The sequence below is a fragment of the Poromitra crassiceps genome, assembly GCF_964638095.1.
Source record: "Poromitra crassiceps genome assembly, chromosome: 6".
Lineage (NCBI taxonomy): Eukaryota > Metazoa > Chordata > Actinopteri > Beryciformes > Melamphaidae > Poromitra > Poromitra crassiceps.
Window position 1 is genome coordinate 14,862,010 of NC_139627.1, and position 19,583 is coordinate 14,881,592.

Below are 19,583 nucleotides of genomic sequence, written 5' to 3' on the forward strand. Positions count from 1 at the left end.
TACTTGCTGGTGGTGTTTTATGGGACTGGATGCTTGCGTGTAAAAACACACACTGCTTCCACTTATATAGGGTGAGCCAGGAAGTATTTATGACATCACTGATTACATCACGCTCGAGTGACATCACTGATGGCATCACAATTGCTCGAGTGACTGATGACATCACAAATACAACCTATTAAGATGCTTTTTAGGCTATACATTCAACATTTTGATGCACTGTGGGCTAAATTTTTGATCAATCGAAAATCTGTTTGAAACTTTTGTGTAGGACAGTCTAACGATGCAGATGCTTAAGTTTGGTGTGGTTTGAAGAAAAAATGTGGGAGTAGGGTTTAATTAGTTTGACAGTTTTTGCAGTTTTGCAGTCTTTAGACTTCATAATTGGCCATAGGTTGCAGTGTACAAAAGTGTCTCCTCACTTGGGCCCACATTTCGTTGAAAGTTGCAAAGTCGTAGCACATAGGCCTGATTTGTTATGAATTTTCAAAATTTTAAACTTTAGACGGTCGCTGTAGCGCCACCATCAGGACTATTGGCACCAAATTCGCGTCAACGAAGTTTGGCATGGGCCTGGACCTTTGTGCAAATTTGGTTTATTTTCATACATGGGAAGTCCAACTTCCTGGGAGAAGAAGAAGACTAATAATAGGGGCAAACACAATAAGTGGCCCTGCCGCTTCGCTGGCCCAGCCACTAATAAACACTTACTCTGGAGATGATGTAGCCTACCACTTGTGCTCTTCTCCCTACTTATACTCCAACCACTTATAAAGCCTCAGCCAGGCGGTAATGCAACATAAAGGATGCCAACTGCCACCACAGAAGAAGGATTTATTACATCACTGATGACATCACAATTGCTCGAGTGAAATCACTGATGACATCACAATTGCTCATGTGACATCACTGATGACATCACAATTGCTCAAGTGACATCACTGATGACATCACTGATACATGACAATCGTGACATCCCAATCGTGGCACACACGCCGCCCGCCCACTTATGTTTCCTTTTAGGACCACGTACGCAAGGCATCAATCAGTCTGCCAGAAAGCCATTAGAACAGGGGTGGGCAACTGTTTTTCATGGGGGGCCACATGAGAAACCCAGATTGTTGCCGGGGGCCGAACAAATATTGTCACGCCATAACCCATGGATGGGCAACTTTGATGATAGAGAGGGCCACAAAAAAATGTCCTCGCTACCAGTTTTTGCTGAGGGCTGAACGGCGCCAGCGCGAAACATTTTGGGCATTTGAAGCCAGGTTTAGAGGAATAACTCATTTTAAATTAACAGTTGTGATGTCATTATTCAGTCTTAACCACCAATATTTGATCCTTTTCTCACTCACTCCTATGTCACCACCCGCTCTCCCTCTTCAGTGCTTGAAATTAACTTTTTTGACCACCTGCCAATATGGCTGCTAGATTTTAAAGTTGCCAGCCAATTCGAATTTCCACTAGCCGAAATGTTTTTCTTGAAATAAACCAGAATATGAGTGGGTTATTTTAAGCTTAAGTATCAGTAAGTGGCCCGGGATTCTCAAAGCCTGTGTTGAGGGTCACACAAGAACAAAAATGCACTCTTGAAGCTAAATAAATCCAAAACCAACAAGTTAATTATTTAAATTTCTACTTCAATGTAGAACAGTCATTTCTTACACATGAGATTACTTTTAGCCTTTTAGTCATAAATATTATTGAAATATATTCCATATTCCAGACTGAAATGCTATAACAGAAGAGTATTGGCCAGAATGACATGAACATTTGGACACTTATTCAGCGGGTATCTTGCATGTTGCGTTCAGGTGCACTGTAAAAAAAAAAAAAAAAAAAAAAAATTTTTTTTTTTTTTTTTTTTTTGCAATTCCATCGCGGGCCACACAGGGGGCGCCCGCGGGCCGCATACGGCCCGCGGGCCGTATGTTGCCCATGTATGCATTAGAAGAAGAAGAAGACTTTCAGAAAAGACCAACAGAAGAGGATGTTACAGAATGTAGGGAAACAGTGGATTGATAAATTCAGAAGGAGGAGGTAATGCAACATAAAGGATGCTGACTGCCATAAAACACCACAGAGGAAGAAGACCTTCAAGATTAATTTGCCCAAGATCTTCATGGTGCAGATGCCATATATCTGTAGCAAAAAACAAATACCTCAGACCTTTGATGAAGAACATGGTTGTACAAAGTCTGGCAGTTGTTGTATAAAAGCACTTTTGCCCAAGACAAATTTCCCTCCCGGGACAATAAAGTATATCTCTCATCTCTCATCTCTCAAAGAAAAAGAGCAGACAGCTATTTAGAACAGAATGATGATGAGCAAATTGCACTTGGAGACCTAACTGTGAAAACTTAACAATAGCTTGAAGTGATGATCAAATAATCATTACAGAAATCAATGGCAAACCAGAAGGGGTTACATTGAAGCCGAAGGCCTCAAATATTCTGAGTGCATGTTTGCATGCATCTAAGAAGGACAATAATGATGTTGATGAAGAAAAAGTGTGTCTTGTGAAAACCGCTGCCAGACTGGTAAAGACTGACATAAAAGATATCAAGATTCCCAGAGATGCATATCCCTCAAAATATATCATCTGCCAAAGGAAACGTGGAAACTCTTCAGCTTCTCCTCAAATAACTGTTTGCTGGCAAGAACTGTGAGTTAAACATAGCTGCAATAGGACAGGCCATGCGGGCAGCAAGGGCAAGGGTTCTCATCACGCCATTACAGATAGGACTGACAAATGCATCACCAATTTGGATCTAGATTTTTGGTGAAAACACTTGGTAACCTTCGATTCTGTTCCTCATTTCGGGAGGTGAAAAAGTTGAGTCAAGTGCAGCTGCTTCTCAGGAACATACCTCCCTGGCAATGTTGAAGGCCACTTCATAAGCAGCTCGGCCGCTCCGCGGCCTCGCCCTGGCTGCTCCTTGATAGCATACTTCAGGGGTGCTGGATCACCTGTCCTGGAGCTGGCAACATACAGCTGTTCATGGCTGAAGACTGAAGCCAGACTCCCACTTCTTTCAGTGTCTGCCCCTGGGACTTGATTTTGCTCTTATGACATCACTGATTATGTCACAACTGCTTTTATGACATCACTGATGACATCACAACCTCTTATGACATGCCTGATGATATCACAATGCCTCTGACATCACTGATGATGTCACAACTTCACATCTCTGATGACATCATCACTGAGACTTTGTGTGTGTGTGTGTGTGTGTGTGTGTGTGTGTGTGTGTGTGTGTGTGTGTGTGTGTGTGTGTGTGTGTGTGTGTGTGTGTGTGTGTGTGTGTGTGTGTGTGTGTGTGTGTGTGTGAGTGGATTTATGACATCACTGATGTAATCAGTGGGACAGACAGACAAACAGACAGAGCCCTAGCTCAGATTGATCCATAAGTAACAACATGACAGACTATTTTCTTCATGGGTTTCATACACATCTAAAAACATCTAAAAGCTGAAAATCTTATCAGATGGGAGACCGCGGTCTAATTTGTCTTAGGGGTCCTTGAGGTGAAAGAGTTTGAGAACCACTGCTGTATGGTATCTCACACACACACACACACACACACACACACACACACACACACACACACACACACACACACCACATAGAACAGTGAGGCAGGAAATCTATGGAGACGTCCAGGGATTTTGTGGGGATTGCACAATGCTTCTCGTAGTCTTGTTGTTTGTCTGAACCTGTGATTTTCATGTGATTTCATATATTTTTTGCACTGGAATGTTTGTAATGCATTTTTATATAGCTTGTGCTTTACTCATTGCGTCCTTGAAAAGACTCTCAATTTCAATTGAAGGGGCTTTATTAGCATGACAGTTCACTAAACAATATTGCCAAAGTATATATAACAACAGAATAACCATCAATTAAATTATGAAAACATTAAATTAAAGTAACAGAAAAACAAATTCAATCCTCCCATGTACTGTGTATGTGCGCATGTGGTCTTGTATGTGTGTGTGTGTGTGTGTGTGTGTGTGTGTGTGTGTGTGTGTGTGTGTGTGTGTGTGTGTATGTGTGTGTGTGTGTTGCTGCTGTGCCTCCACTGTCTCTCTCTCTCTCACTCTCTCTCTCTGGCTGCGTCTCTCGCCCAACCCTCATGGCAGACCCTTATTCTATCATGGCAGCTGTGATGCTGTCGTCTTCCTCCACGTCCACACAGACCTTCTTGCCCACCAGGTGATGCATCTCTTCTGGAGCGATGCCCCTCGGCTCGCCCACCTTCACCGCAAACATGTCAAGGCTCAGCACCGAGCCTTTGGTGATGGCCACCTTGGCAACCACTGACTTGCCCAGCTGGAAAAGAAATGGAGAAGAGAGAACCAAAACCACAGATGGTTTAATAACTAATATTTGTTTGGCAGAGCGAAATGGTTTATGGCAGCTGTAAACCGTTGCTAGGCAGAGCGAAACGGTTTACGGCCATAGCAACAGTCAGACCCAAAACAGCTTTCCTCGCTACTTCAAGGGGCTTTCTACTCTCGCGAACCTCTCTCGTTATATTCTAATAGTTTGTTTGGAAGCAATTTTGTGGTTATGGCCGAAGTGGCTGCCGTAAACCGTTTTGTTTCACTTCCGGATCTGCCCGGCCCGCACACAGACTCTATAATCATCAAGACATTCACTCGGCTTTGGTCTCATCTACTATTATAGGTAAGATGTGAGGCGTCAATGTTAACTTTAGACTGTTTAATAACAATCGAAAATCTTGCTCCGAGTTGCTTTAATAATCATATAATTAATATATTATGACTGGAAGTCCCTGGAACTGCTTCTCAGCTTAATATTAATAATATCAATAATATTTACCTCACTAGTGTTTAGACAAGGGACTGTGGAGGCTAACTGATAACTCCACTCAGAAATCCCATTGACTGCCCGACAAGGGAACCAGAAAGTGCATCACTTCTGGGTTAATTGGCCTACAAAACTACATCATCCCTGCTCTCTTGCCCGACCGGCTGGGAGAATGTGAGCAGGCGCAGGGGGACAGTTTGATATAGTAACACAAAATGTAATGAAATACTAAAGTGGACCCACCTTGTCATGGCAGGTCTTCTCACAGGGTAGCATTAGCTTGGTGGGCGTTCCCATCGCGGTCTCCACCAGCCGGATGGATCGGACCAGCTCAGCCAGCTCCGCGGGCTCCAGGGACGCCTCGTGGTCATTTCCCTTCCAGGTCTTGTCCAAAGTTACGTGGCGCTCGACGACCTTTGCCCCCATCGCCACAGCGGCCACAGATATGTAGATTCCCCGCTCGTGTCCAGAATATCCGATGGGGATGTCCGGGAATTCCCTCTGGTATTCCTTTGGGAGAAGAGAGAGTGGGTAAAAAATAAAACTATTGCTCACTATTGCTTGTCTGTGGTGTGTGTTTTCGGTGCGGTCTATCTGTCTGTTTGTTAGCAGGATTGTTCCGATTTTTATTAAACTTGGTCGAAGGTAGCAGGGGCCAAGGAAGAACCCATTTATTAGAACCCAATTTATCATAGGCCATAGTGAGAACTGCTGAGAACTGAAGCCAGGCCTCCAAACTGATATAAGATATGTGAAACATAAAGCAGATGCTTTGGATGCTTTGGAAGCAGGCAGCAGGACAGGATTGGCAAACGCAAGCCAGAATATCCGATGCCCACCAGCAGCAAATCAAGAAAGCAAAGAAGCTGCAACCAGCAGCGCACGCAGGGGCCAGCGCTGCTGGTTGCAGCTAAAAATATTATTCTGCCAAACAAAATTCCCTGGCTAAACAGTTTATAATGAATAGGACCATAGCCACCATATGAGCTGTTATACCCTAATTAAATCCTCGTGGCTTCTGAACACCAGCTGGGTTGTGGTTCAAAATAAAAGTTGACATTTGATAGTTCATGTTTGGCTACAAGAGTTTGATTCTTCCATTTAATAAACACTTGAAAGGTGACATGTTATATACCGGTAATATTATTTTGCACTGCATGCCACTGGGAATATGCTTGACCATCCGCACAGGAGCCTTGCGGAGGGGCGTGTCTGCTCATTTGACATCACTTTTCCGCACGGACACTCGTGGTCCTCGCCGATGCGGGAAGCATAATTCCAGTTTAGGACTGTCTGGAGCATGTAAGCTAGCTCAGAGGTTCTCAGATGTTTTTCAGCCAAGGACCCCTTACAAGATAGAAAATATATCGGGGACCCCCTCATTCTGAATTGTGATTTTGGGCTAAGCTTAAAGGAACACTCCACCGATTTTCAACCAGCATGGTCATCATTACAAAATCAGTAGTATATCAGAAAATTATAAGCAGTTTTGCAGCCATTCATTTAGTTTGACAGTTATTGAGAGTTGATTTGAGTTCAGCTGTGGACCAGTGATGGCATTTGTGCATGAATGACATCACTGGTCCACAACTTTCACTCAAATGAATAATATCTGTCAAACTAAATGAATGCCTGCAAGACTGTTTATAGTTTTCAGATATGTGTGAGATTATGTGCAAAATAAATCATCATTGAAAGTCGGCGGAGTGTCCCTTTAAGTGTTTCCACGGTAACGTGCTCGACTTTTTAAATTAATAGGTTTGTTAGATTAGAATGTAATCCATGAACCATTTTAGATTTAAAGCATAAAATATTTTCATTGAACTATGTATGCCTGGAAAGTGCCTGGGGGTCCCCGGATCCCCATTTGAGAACCATTGAGCTAGCTGACATCACGTCAGACATGATGGCTGTCAAGCAGCTGAGACACTTCACTTGTAGTTTTAAGGAGTCCAACTTCATTCAGATAACAAGGGACCCGTTTGAACGTAACTTTAGTCATTTGCCCATTTAGGTTTGTAAAAAATAAATAAAAATGCCGGCATGGCTGGTACCCATACCTCCACCTGTTTGTCTGAATGTCTAGTTTCTGGCAGCAAGTTATTTTCCGAGGACTAGAAGTCGCCAGACGCCACATGACATCATGCTAATTTGCATATCAATATATGCACGTGCATTTTAATCTTAAATGCTGAGTGCTGACTCCGCCCGCCCGGACCAGATTCCAAATGCTGCTCTCAGCAGCGGAGGGGAGAAGGGAGGGGGCTGGTGTGAAGCTCTGTCGCTGTGATCATGACTCATGAGACAGGCAGAGAGAGAGAGAGACTGACCTCAGGTCTGTCGCTGTGATCATGAGACAGGCAGAGAGAGAGAGAGACTGACCTCAGGTCCTCAGGAGAGCGTCCCCCCCCCTCCCATATTCTTAGGGGTGTTGAGATTACATTTAGGGGTGAGCAGCACCCCCAAAAACGGTCTAAAAACCACTGGTTTGTATGCTTCAGCCACCTCCGGGTATAGTGGGGGTCGCGAGCCTATGGCACCGTTGTTTTGAGGGTCAGGGGCTGAAAAGTTTGGGAACCCTTGATCTATATGACATACTTAGAGTCGCTTGAAACATTTAATGCACCACCGGTGATGCACCACCAGGGGGCGACGGATTGGCTTCGTCACCCGTTTTCCACCCACACAAACTCTGTGTATGGCTACCGAGTGACTGATTAACTCTGTACACCACCTGAACTGTGCTAGTCTGTGTCCTCTCAGTCTCTGAGACTGATCCTACACACCCCTACAACATCTTTGTCGAATGTTACAGTCAATAACATCAACAATTATAGACATCATTATTCCTTCACTCTCTGCTTTACACTATAGTCATTTCCGTTACGAAAATGGATCATGTTAAAGTTGAATTTGTTTGAACACATTGTTTGAACACTCGCATAGGGCTGGAAATAAGACAGAATGTGTAGTTTCTTCGTTTCTTGACATTTTCACAACCGCTGCTCAGATTCAACTGTCCTTTGATTGTGTGGTTCCTGGTTGGATGGAGTGTTCTGTTTAAATCACTGTGATTGGCACAAAGGTCTAAACACTGCCCAGCCAGACAACCTTGGTGATCAAACCAACCCAATTTATTTTTTATTTTTTTTCCCCCTAGATTTTTTAATCCCATTTTTATCCCCCATTAGCGCTAATTTTTAATTTATTTATCCTGGTTGCTGCTCCACCCTCTGCCGATCTGGGGAGAGCCGAAACTGGCTCCATGCTTCCTCTGAGACATGGGCAGTTAGCCAGCCGCTTCTTTTCCCCTGACAGAGGAAGCTTCACCGGTAGGACATAGCACGTGGGAGGTTCACGCTATTCCAACCAGTTCCCCTCCCTCTGAACAGGCGCCCTTAACGACCAGAGGAGGAACCACATTAGCAACCAGGATATTGCATGTTTTGGTGAAGGGGGTTCCTATATGAAGGAAACCCCCGGGAGGCACGGGGAGAACATGCAAACTCCACACAGAAAGGCCCTTTTGATGACCCCACCCGGGCGGTGGGCACTCGAGGACATGCGGACGGGCACGCATTCCTTCAGCGTTCACAGCGTCCCAGGTGGGAATCGAACCCAGGACCTTCGATTTTCGATGTTCCGTTGACAAATTCCCCCCAATGACACCCCTGGATATAGCTTACAATTTTTCCAGTGTCAAAAGATTCAGGTGGCATCCCTTAAAATAACAGGTAACCAGTGCATAGAGGCTAAAATTGTGATCATGGTCTGTACGTTTCAGCTGGATAAGCTACATGAATGTAAATGTATTTCATTATTTCTTAATTTGACATGTTTATAAGCTTACAGTAGTATCTATGGAGAAAAGGTTAGAGACTAACACGGTGCCATAAAACGGAAGATGATTCATTCAAAAGTTATTCATGAATGAGGAAGTACTGATATAATAAATGGTGCCTCAGTTTCAATGTTCAAGACCTTGGCTGATTTGCATTTGACCCACAGTCAGCCATTGTACTGTAAGCCAATCCTTTAGATTTGAATGCCGGTCACCATGCCAATTGTTGTCACGATACTGTCTGTCACTAGTTTCCACAGAAACCATGATGTCTGTCGTTTCTGAACGAAAGATATGTTGCATATGATCAACAATTCATCTAGATAGATAGATAGATAGATAGATAGATGATAGATATATATATATATATATATATATATATATATATATATATATATGATAGACAGATATATAGATGATAGATAGATGATTGATAGATAAATAGATAGATAGATAGATAGATAGATAGATAGATAGATAGATAGATAGATAGATAGATAGATAGATAGATAGATAGATAGATAGATAGATAGATAGATAGATAGATAGATACAGGGGCGGACTGCATAATCGGGCACGTCGGGCAAATGCCCGGTGGCCTGGCCTGGCCTGCATTTTTTTTTTTTTTTTTTTTTTTGCAGGCCAGGCCAGGCCACTCACTGAACAGCAGGCCAGGCGCCGCCTACTGGTTTACTAGTGGTTTTATTACTTTATTCAGGTTTAAAGTGGGTGCATTTCATTGTAAAATTGGACTTGGCCCAAATTGGGCTTCAAACGGCCCAAATCGGGCTTTAAACGGCCCAAATCTGGCTTTAAACGACCCAAATTGGGCTTCAAACGGCCCAAATCTGGCTTCAAACGGCCCAAATTGGGCTTCAAATGGCCCAAATTGAGCTTCAAACGGCCCAAATTTTTCACGCGCGTCGCCTCGTATTGGCCTGGCCTGCTTGGTATCTAATGCCCGGCCTGAATTATGATCCCAGTCCGCCCCTGGATAGATAGATAGATAGATAGATAGATAGATAGATAGATAGATAGATAGATAGATAGATAGATAGATAGATAGATAGATAGATAGATAGATAGATAGATAGATAGATAGATAGATAGATCGATAGATAGATAGATAGATAGATAGATAGATCGATAGATAGATGATAGATGATAGATAAATGATAGATAGATAGATGATTGATAAAATAAATATGGACAGAAGGCTATCTCCGCCCAGCAGGGTTGAGTGAAGCCGAAATCCTGCCAGATCAGTGAACCAGATTCTGCACAGTAGGTCCGTTGAGTTAGAACCTCTGTGAGGTCCCCGCCCCTCTGAACTTTCTTATGTAGAGCTGCTGTTTCTAGATTTGCGCACAGTGCGTTGTGTATTTATATACAGTCTAGCTCTGTAAATATGGCACTTTAAGTTGTAATATTTTTTGTCTCGCCAAAAGTAACCAGGAAGATTCCCACTATGAAATCAGTTTATCAAAATGACGCCTGTACGAAAATCTGATTTCCGTTGTTGAAATTGAGCTGTATCAGCCAGACAAGTCAGACCTCCGGGCTGCTCTCAGCCCGGCAGCCCGGAAGAGGAGCCAGGGCTGTCAGCTTCTCACTGGGGGAAATTATCGGATGAACTGATGTTTGCAGCTTGATTAGCCTAATGTTTCCGTGGCATTTTGATTAACTTTATGATTTAATTCCTTTTGGAGCAAATGTTGGTTTAACAAATCTAACCTTGACGCTTTACGCTACGTTGTTTACTGGTATAGTGTGAGTAGGGCAGCCAAGTAATGTTCTATTTAATATAGCTCAGTGGTAACGTTAGCCCAGTGCGTTAGCCAGGCTGCCTGGTCTCTTTGTATATCCTTACAACAGCTAAGAGAGGAGCTTGTGAAGAGCGAACATCCCCACAGTCAAAGCACTTCCCTGAGATATCTATATAAAAACGTTTATTGCTTTACTACCAAAAATAAAACCTCCAGTGTCTGTATAAGCTAACGCTAACCCGTTAGCGATTATGGCTGGTGGTTGTGTACACTTGTGTAGGCCCCATGTACCCAGGAGTTAACATTATAAAACACATTTCCTGGCATATGCAGGCAGTTGGAAAACCTGGTAAGTTCTGAAAATATGGCTCTATTATTGTGTTATTCCAGCTATCGTTAGCGGTTGTTCGGTTATCGTAATGTTAAGCCGACAAATAATACAAAACAGCCGGGCAACACAAAAAAAAAACACGATTAAAAACACGATTTCAGACGGACAAGCCCGTCTTTATTGTCACACGATTACAATCAACACATGCACGGAGGTCCACAACAACACACACATGCTGACGGTGGCCGGTGAAATTTGTCCCCTGCATTTAACCCATCCTGGCTTTGTCCTTTCCTCCGGGGGCAGGCCAGGAGCAGTGGTCGCTTTTCTCGTACAGCGCCCGGGGACCGACTTCGGATGTTGTCGTCACTGGTCGGGTGACGATGACGATCTGATCTTCTGCATGTTTTTAATGGGGGGGGGGGGGGGGGGGGGTTATGTACGGAGGAACCCCCCTGGGGGAGCACGGGGAGAACATGCAAACTCCACACAGACAGAAAGGCCCTTACGACGAGATACCCCACCTGGGCAGTAGGCACTGAAGATATGGGGGGGAACACACCCACAGCGCCCACAGTGTCCCAGGCGAGAATCGAACTCAGGACCTTCTGACTGCGAGGCGACAGCTCTACCACTGAGCCACCGAGCCCCCACAAGCAGCTAATGTTAGCCTGTGTCCATTAAAACCATTGTGTATTAAAATAACCGATAATGTAGCTGGAGTAACTAATAAAACACATATTTTCTGAACTTACTACTTCAGTCCCCAACCAACGTTACTTCCTCGCGCACCTTCCTCAAAACAATGTCCTTTTTATTGCGGTCCATCGATATGTCTGGTACAACAGATCAAAGCAGCACTGTGTCTTGTCTATGTAAAACTAACGCTAGCTCTATAATATTAAGAGCCTGTCCAGCCAATGACGGCTTGAGACTGACTGCCACAGCTGTCAATCATCCCTTTTTATATGTCAAGAAATAACTACCCGTAAATTCCGGACTATAAGCCGCGGCCGTTTTTTGGGCTTTTTTGGCCCCTGCGGCTTATATAACGGTGCGGCTTATCTATGGATTTTTTCAAAAAAAAAAAAAATCTCTCTTTTTTAGCACTCTTTCTAACTATAAATCCACTTCTGTTTTAATTTCCTCTCTTGCCCTCTTTTCACCACACCGCGGACACTGTGTGCACTGTAAAAAACAACACAGGTGGTGTTGTGTTATGTTGTTTTGTTGAAATGTTAATAAATGGGAGCTTCCTCAAACAGCCATCTCTTTCCCGACAATCCCCTCTGTGCCCTTACATATGGTAATTAAACATTAAAACACAAAAAAAAAAAAAAAAACATTAAAACACCCGCGGCTTATAGTCCGGTGCGGCTTATATATGTAAAAAACAGTCAACTTTGCAGGTGCGGCTTATACTCCGGTGCGGCTTATAGTGCGGAATTTACGGTACTTAAAAACAAACTGATCAGAAAAATTATCTTCCGTTGGCTGCCCAAGCGTGATGCACGCGTAGCTCTGAGCTCCGTCTCAAAAGTCTGAATATCTCCAGAATATCCTTCAATTCAGAGACTAACCTAGTTCAATCTGCATCTAAGTGTAATCGGTGCTTCTGGTGTTTAAGAATGCAGACGAGAAAGCAGGGGAAAGACGGAAAAGGCAAGATTGAGGAACCAACAAATGCAGCCATATTGTTGGCGTTGCAGGAACAAGAGGACCGCATGACAAACAAAGTTAAGCTGGCCGTGAAAGAAGCAGTCACCGATGAAATTCGAGTCTAAAGACTATGATTGAATCCTCAAATGCAGCGGTCGCCAAACTCGGCCAGGATATCATTCACCAAGCCGAAGTTAGTAAAACGCTGCAAGGGAGACTTGATACTACATCGGCTGGCATGAGAGCGGTCAAACACAATGTGGGTGGTCTTCAGAAAGACGTGCAGGATCTTCGTCTAAAACTCGCTGAGATGGAAGATAGATCAGGGAGATGCAACGTCCGACTAGTTGGTCTGGCTGAATCAGCAGAGGGTGAAAACCCCATTCAGTTTCTGCAAATAAATCTACCAGTGTGGATCCCATCACTTGTAGGAGAAAACATTGAAATTCAGCGGGCTCATCGCATCTACGCCTCCCGGGGAAACACCAACCGTCCCCTCACGCTCATTTTTCAATTACTTCGGTATCAGGACAGAGAAAAGATCCTCAACGGAGTCAGGGCCCGCTCGGCGGTGCCCACACACAAGTCATCAAATGAGGGTCAGACGGTGACATCTAGGCTACTGTTCTTCCCGGATTACAGCAACGAGACCGCACAGAAGAGAAGAGCTTTTGACACAGTGAGGAAGCAGTTTGCCAACAAAGGGCTACGCCCGTTTCTGAGATATCCAGCAACCCTGAAAGTCAAGTATAAGGAGAAGCTATATTTCTTCGAAAGCGTAGCTGATGCGGAGGAGTTTATGTCTACACTTGACCAGCCTTCATACTCGACATCCCAGAGTGCCACTGCCAGCGCTCCCCACACATCCACTGAGGGAGACCCTGATGACGCGACGGCTTCCCCCTAACACACCAGCTGTCGATGATGTCACATTAGACACTCGGGACATTTTCAAGGCAAACATCTGATCCGGACAGTGAAGTGTTTCGGGATGGTAAACGCAGCAACCCCACAGGCCCGCTGGAAGTCAATTTAAGCAGGGGGTGCTGGGAGGAAGGGACTCTCGGTGGGGCCCGCAAATTGGACGTTTTTTTTTTTTACATTTTTTTGCCATATTTAGAGGAATATCTCATTTTAAATTAACATTAGGATACTGTTGTGATGTCATTATTCAGTATTTTCTCCTTTTCTCACTCATTCAGAGCAAAGAGGTATATAGCATGATGATAATGCTCTATATCTCCCTATTTGCTCTGAATACACCAGTTAACATGACACAGACTTAACATGATAGAAATATTATCAGCAAACTTAATGACTAGACTAATTATTCTGATCTGAATGGCATATATCAAGAAACATTGACTCCTCTCTTTGCTGTATAGTGGGAGGTGCATTTTTGAGTAGGCTATTAAAATAGCATGTCAAGTTCTAATTTCTTTATTGCCAGATTAAACAATTCGTATTGGTTGTTGGTTGGTTCAACAGAGCATGCGCGCTTCTTCTTCTCTAGCCTACAAGCATGTAACTTCCTTGATTGTTATTGTTGATAATTCTATTTAAATAGAATAGAAATAGAATTTAAATTTTCATTTCCAGAAACATTCTTAAACAAGAAAGGAACATAGTGCACTGCAAAATATTTTTAATTATATTTGTAAATAAAATAAAAAATAAAAAAGGGGTGCTGCAGCACCTGCAGCACCCCTACTTCCCGCGGCCCTGCAACCCCATGCCAGAAATGTGCATGATGAAGCAAAAGCCATCTCACATTAAACTATAACTGCATTGCAGAGTGTTGTTGTTGTTGTCGTGGTATGCTATGTGTATGTGTGTATATGCATATATGTGGATACATGTGTGTGTATGTATATACAGTACATGTATATATATATATATATATATATATATATATATATATATATATATATATATAAAAAGTTAACTCACAATCATGCACAACAGGCCTATTTAGTTTTGATTTAAAGTATTAGTGTGAGTGTTTGTGTGTGCACCTGTCTGTCTCTTGTGTGTAAAGTATGTGTGTGTGAGTGTGCGCATGCACATGTGTGTGTGTGTGTGTGTGTGTGTGTGTGTGTGTGTGTGTGTCTGTGTGTGTGTGTGTCTCGTGTGTATGTCTGCATCACTGATGAAGCAACAATTTATGGCATCATTGCTGGGACTTTGTGTGTGTGTGTGTGTGTGTGTGTGTGTGTGTGTGTGTGTGTGTGTGTGTGTGTGTGTGTGTGTGTGTGTGTGTGTGCGTGTGTGTGTGTGTGTGTGTGTGAGAGAGAGAGAGTGAATGTATGACATCACTGATGATGTCATCAGTGGGACAGACAGAGAAACAGACAGAACCCCAGCTCCCTTATATATTAATTAATATTAATAATATAAATATATAGATAGATAGATAGATATGGATATGCCTCCACTGTTTCCCTACATTCTCCCACACAGTGCTCTGTGTGGCATCTTCTTCTTCCATTGTGACAGCATCAGTGATGTAATAAATAGTGACATCATCAGTGATGTCATAACTCTTTCTCTCGTGACATCATCAGTGAAAAAAGTGACATCATCAGTGATGTCATAAAGCCTCCTCTGCTGGTGGTACCAGGCTGTCGCCAGTTGAATTTCACCATCTGCACGTTTACAGGACAGATTATCTGGAAACTGACCATTTAACTGTGGCACACTCAGACTCACATTTTGACCATGAGCTCAGTCACTGTACTTACGCAGGAAAGCTTCAATGAGCACCGCAGTGGGCTCTTGCCAGAGCAACAAAATGGTGATGCTGCTGTGGCAGGATCCAGTGGTGCGAGCAGCGATGAAGAAGCTATCTACAAGGTTGACTTCCCCCCTCTGCCTGAGAAGCCAGCCTCACCTGAGGGGACCCAGGAAACCACCAATGCCTGGACATCTAAGATCCATCCTTTGAAGTCTTCTATAATCACCCAGGTTTTCCATGTGCCACTGGAAGAGCGCAAGTACAAGGACATCAACCAGTTTGGGAGAGAAGATCAAGCGAAGGTTTGTGCAGACATTATGCGTAAGACCAGCACCAAACTGGAGCTCTCCATGGCTAGAGATCAGGGCCTCGCCATCATAGTGTCTGGGAAGCTGGATGACGTGAGGAAGGCCCACAAGGAGATTATCTTCCGACTGCTCACTCGGGGTTCAGCTACTGTTGGCATCCCCAAGGAGCACCACCGTTTTGTCATTGGTAAAAATGGGGAGAAGTGTCGGGAGTTAGAGCTCAAGACTGCCACCAAAATCCAGATCCCACGACCTGACGACCCCAGCAACCAGATTAAGATCTCTGGCCCCAAGATGAGCTTGGAGAAGGCAAAGCATGAGATCCTGTTGATCTCTGCTGAGCAGGACAAGCATGCTGTGGAGAGGGTCAACATAGACAAGGTGTACCACCCATTCCTCACCGGGGCCTACAATAAGCTTGTAGAAGAGATGATGCAGCAAACTGGTGCCTTCATCAACGTCCCCCCTCCCAGCGTCAACAAGACGGAGATTGTCATCACTGGGGAAAAGGAGCAGGTGGCCCTTGCTGTGGCTATGATCAAGAAGGTTTGTGAAGAGAAGAAGAAGAATACCTTTACCATTACAGTGGAAGTTAAGAAGTCTCAGCATAAGTATGTGATCGGCCCCAAGGGAAACACCCTGCAGGAGATCTTGGAGATGACTGGTGTCGCGGTTGAGATACCACCGTCTGACAGCAGCTCAGAAACTGTCATCCTTTGTGGGGAGCGAGACCGGCTGGGTCAGGCCATAGCTGAAGTTTACACCAAGGCCAACAGCTATACTGTTTCCTTTGTCTCAGCTCCTTCCTGGCTTCATCGTTACATTATTGGCAAAAGGGGGCAGAACTTGGCCAAGATTACCCAACAAATGCCCAAGGTGCACATTGAGTTCACTGAGGGAGAGGATAAGATCACCCTGGAGGGTCCCACCAAAGACTTGCAGTTTGTGCAGATCCAGATTGAAGCCACTGTTACACATCTGGTGAAAAGTATGGATTATGCAGAGATTAATGTGGACCCCAAATTCCACAGACACCTAATTGGAAAACGTGGTGTTAACATCAAGCGCATCGAAGAGCTGCACAAGGTGACGGTCCTCATCCCCCCTGCCAATGAGAAAAGCAGCCTCATCCGCATTGAGGGTGATTCCCATGGTGTGCAGGAAGCCAAGAAGGAGCTGCTTGAGCTGGCGTCACGCATGGAAAACGGGCATACAAAGGACCTGATCATTGAAGAGCATTTTCACAGAGCCACTATTGAGCAAAAAGAGGAGAAGATCAAAGAAGTGTGCGACAAATTGCCAGAGGTCATCCTCAATTTCCCAGCCCAGGCACAGAAAAGTGACATCGTTCAGCTTCGGGGCCTGTGCCCTGAGGTGGAGAAATGCTCCAAGTTCATGCAGAAGACTGTGCCTGAAATGGTGGGGAAAGCCAAGCAGCAACTGCTTGCCTTGGCAGATGAGAAGCAAACAAAGAGTCACACTACCGAGCTGCGTGCGAAGCCAGAGTACCACAAGTTCCTCATTGGGAAAGCTGGTGGAAACATCCGTAAGGTTTGTGACAGCACCGGTGCCAGGATCATTTTCCCCACTCCAGAGGACAAAGACCAGGAGCTGATCACTGTGATTGGCACAGAAGAGGCGGTGCGTGAGGCACAGAAGGAGCTGAGGGAACTCATCAAGAGTTTGGATAATGTTGTGGAGGATCTAATGATGGTTGATCCCATGCACCATCGCTACTTTGTGGCTCGCCGTGGCCAAGTCCTTAGGGACCTTGCTGATGAGTATGGTGGTGTGATGGTGACTTTCCCTCACACTGGTTCTCAGAGCAAGAAGGTCACCCTCAAAGGAGCCAAAGAATGTGTGGAGGCAGCCAAAAAGCGCATGCAGGAGATCATCGAGGACTTGGATGCTCAAGTGACCATTGAGTGTGTCATTACTCAGAAGTTCCACAGTTCCATCATAGGTCCTAAGGGCTCAAGGATCCAGCAGATCACCAGAGATCACAATGTACAAATTAAGTTCCCAGACCGTGAGGACCTTCAAGCTACTCCTGCTGAGAGAGAGGCCAATGGAGAAGTGAAAGAGCCCTTTGATCCAGCTGCACCTAAGAAGTGTGATGTGATTATGTTTTCTGGCCGCAAAGAATGGTGTGAGGCTGCCATGGAAGCATTGAAGGCTTTGGTTCCTGTCACTATTGAGGTGGAAGTGCCTTTTGAGCTTCACCGTTACATCATTGGATGGAAAGGAAGTGGAATTCGCAAGATGAGGGATGACTTTGAGGTAAATATTCAAGTGCCTGCTATTGAGCTGCAGTCAGATATAATCTCCATCACTGGCTTGGCCAATCACCTAGGCCACGCCAAAGAGGGCCTCTTGGAGCGAGTCAAAGAGCTGCAGGCTGAGCAGGAGGATCGGGCACTCAAGTTCCCACTCAAGAGCTTCAAGTTGACCATCACTGTGGACCCCAAGTATCACCCCAAGATTATCGGTCGCAAAGGTGCCATTATTACCACCATCTGCACTGAACATGATGTTAACATCCATGTCCCAGAGAAGAATGATGAAAACCAGGATCAGATTACCATTACAGGGTATGAGCACAAAGCCACTGCTGCACGAGATGCCATCCAGGCTATTGTTGATGAGCAGGAGAAGATGATCTCTCAGAACATCACCCTGGACAGCAGGGTCTATGCCCGCATTATCGGTGTACGTGGCATGGGCATCCACAAGATCATGAATAAGTTTAAGGTTGATCTCAGGTTTCCCCAGAGTGGAGCTGCAAACCAAAACCTTGTGACAGTCACAGGTCATCAAACTGAGCATGTGAATGAAGCCATTGAGCATCTCCTTTACCTGGAAGAGGAATATATGGCAGATGTCATTAAGAGTGAGGCAAAGTCTGCTTACATGAGGCCCTCTGGGAGCAGTGCTTCTGCCATGGATGAACCCGGCGGCTCATCCAAGGGCTTTGTGGTGAGGGAGGCTCCGTGGACCACTGGCAGTGAGAAGGCTCCCGATATGAGCAGCTCTGAAGATTTCCCTAGCTTTGGCGGCACTGTGGCATCCAAGGCCTCCCTGTAGACCCAAGCGCTTCTGACCTGTGCTGCTCTAGCCTGGATAAACCAGCCCGTCACGTAAACTCACACTTCATTTGGTTCTCCGTGGCGGTCTGGCCCCGACGCCATGGGGGGATTTTAGCAGGGGCGGGAGCATGGGCGGGCGTAGTTGCCTTGACAGACAACTCCTTCAGCCAATCAGCGTCGGATCCAGTCAAACCCAAATCCACTTGGGAGAATGGCAAAAACATATTTTCCGCCGAGAAACTGCGGTTGCGGCAATACTCCTGTACTTGTTTAATTGTTGTTATTGAGTCTATTTCTGCAATAACTGCACTTTATGGCTGTTTAAACTAGACAAACACTGACATGACTCCTCGAGACCATCAGGCAAGGAGGCGGCCATTACTGTTTTGTTAGTGCAGTGCTAGTGGCGTTCCTGATTGGCCAACTTGCGCTGTCAATCACAGCGGAGTCGCTGATTGGCTCTTCCGCTTCTGCTAAACCCCCCCACTGGCGTCGGGGCCAGACCGTCACGGAGAACCAAATGAAATGTGAGTTCACGTGACGGGCTGGTTTACCAGGCTAGTGCTGCTCCAGATGGGCCCAAACTCAAACGGACACAATCTTCCCTTCCATCATGCCCTCTTGACCTGGACTGACCGCTGAGTTCTGAGATTGTCATGCTTCCATGTCTATTATCCTGGTCTGCCTTTGCAGATTCATCATGAAGTCTAAAGTGCTTTTGAAAACTGTAACTAATTGTGAGCTTTGTATTTGCATTCAATAATACTGTCTTCTGAAGAAAATAAGATAAAAATTAAGGTATTGTGAATACTAATTTGTGTCTGATGGTTTCCCCCCACAAAAAAAGGTTAAATTATCTTGTTAAAATCTGCAAAATTACTTTCCCCTGCCTCATTAGAAATTTCAAAGCAACCAATCAGGGTTATCTCTAGAACATAACTAGCCAATCACAGAATACAAACAACGGCTTTAACTGCTAAATACTGGACAGGGGTTGGCTCTAGCCTGGGTGAACCCA

At 44.8% G+C, this 19,583-nt stretch overlaps 2 pseudogenes across 2 annotated transcripts; one reads left to right on the plus strand and one right to left on the minus strand.

The window, feature by feature from the left end:
• Positions 1–3,846: 3,846 nt before the first annotated feature.
• On the minus strand, positions 3,847–14,925 carry LOC310777731 (N-acetylneuraminate-9-phosphate synthase pseudogene; annotated as a pseudogene). The gene is made up of 3 exons: positions 14,884–14,925; positions 5,084–5,350; positions 3,847–4,339 (listed from the first exon to the last, which is right to left on the minus strand). The product of its transcript is annotated as an N-acetylneuraminate-9-phosphate synthase pseudogene (transcript).
• A 230-nt stretch (positions 14,926–15,155) lies between these two features.
• Positions 15,156–18,563, plus strand: LOC310777732 (vigilin pseudogene; annotated as a pseudogene). The gene has a single exon. The product of its transcript is annotated as a vigilin pseudogene (transcript).
• The last annotated feature ends 1,020 nt before the right edge of the window (positions 18,564–19,583 follow it).